At 45.4% G+C, this 1480-nt stretch overlaps 1 protein-coding gene across 1 annotated transcript in view; it reads left to right on the forward strand.

Annotated features, from left to right (window-relative positions):
* Nucleotides 1–1480, forward strand: part of LOC119594121 (neurogenic locus notch homolog protein 1-like) — a 23583-nt gene that overhangs the window by 11289 nt on the left and 10814 nt on the right. The gene's annotated exons all lie outside the window — the stretch shown is intronic.

Here is a 1480-nt window from a genome sequence, read left to right on the forward strand (position 1 = left end):
CTTTCCGTATTTCCCCTTTCGTAATGATTGGCCGTTAACTTTCCCCGCCCTCCGACTCACGGCTCATCAGTCTGGGCGGCCATGGTTTTTTCCTCGTGCTTTTTACAGTGCGTTCGTGAGTGCGGAGTGATTGACGAGCGAAGGAAGGACAAGGCAGCGAATATCTGGATGCCTCCGCGTTGCATGAATCGCATTGTGATAAACAGAAACGCTGCTCGGTAGATATAACTGTATCATAGGTACACATCATTCATTCGATTCATTCGCCTTATGTTTGCTTTAGTCATTGCGAAATTTCTAAAGGGAAAATAACACGAGTATAACAAATGTAGTTACCTCATTAGCAAATTAACGGCGTACTGTGTAATGTCTTGAAGTAGTTACCCTCTTTGTGCTCTTAACATGAATACAAATACTCTTTGACCTTTCCTACGTGGCTCGGCACTGGCGGAGGGGGCTGAGCAGGAGATGGGGCATGGAAGAGAAGAACAAAAGATATGAGGAAAGAAAATGTGGAGGAAGCGGAGAGACCAAGAAGACGGCTGTCGGTGACGCAAGAATCTGAAGGCGTTGTTGGCCTGGAGTGAAAGTTGCAGAATCTCACTTGCAATTGTTCTATTGCAAGAGACGACTATAACTTCATCGATGATTTTTTCCTATAAAAACAATTCTCCTTGATAAAAATAATAGAATTTAAACAAGATGAGTATTGTTTGTAGACATCAAGAGCAATCGGATGAATGCGAGGTGGAGCCAACTCGCCGCCATTCCCTCTCTTGCTACGTCTCCTCGACTGCCTTATTGGCGCCTTTCGCCTTGCATAATTCGGACACTTTATGTGACAGGCTTTCTTTTTATCATTATTCCTGAAGACACGTCAAGAGGTAAACAGGAACTCTCCTGTCTTGCGCGCAAGCTGTTGGCTTTCTACCGCCCACAGCCCCTCCTGCAGCCCACGTCGGCCAGGTACAGTTAAACCGACCATGATGACCTGAGTTCGCCGGTCACTTGTCCAGGTCGCTGTCTAGGCACCGCCGACGGCCGGGAAGCGGACAGGAGCGCGTTTTGGGTATAACTGTGGTGGAAGGATAATGCTTATAGTGTTCTTAGTTGATTTGTGATTGCTTTTATCAAATATCCAGGCGATATATCATCGACTACACCGAAACACTAACGCCAGATGCACAACTGTTACTAAACAACTTTATTTATTACCAGAACAGAACACATTGTTTAGATAATAACACAATTTCTCTAACATTTATTTTCGCAGTGAATCAGACAAAGACAAACAATGGATAGGTATTAACAAGCACAGATGCAAAAAGAAATAAACACTGCTGCCCTAGAGAGTGCCAGCGCGAATGATCGAAAGTGATGCTGCGATTTCCTTCCGTTCTGCATATCGTGACTCGTGGCACTGTCGCGCACACTGTCCTTTTAGTTTCCATCAACCGTCCAGTACACGCACGCACCCACG

This window comes from Penaeus monodon, chromosome 33, assembly GCF_015228065.2.
Source record: "Penaeus monodon isolate SGIC_2016 chromosome 33, NSTDA_Pmon_1, whole genome shotgun sequence".
NCBI lineage: Eukaryota > Metazoa > Arthropoda > Malacostraca > Decapoda > Penaeidae > Penaeus > Penaeus monodon.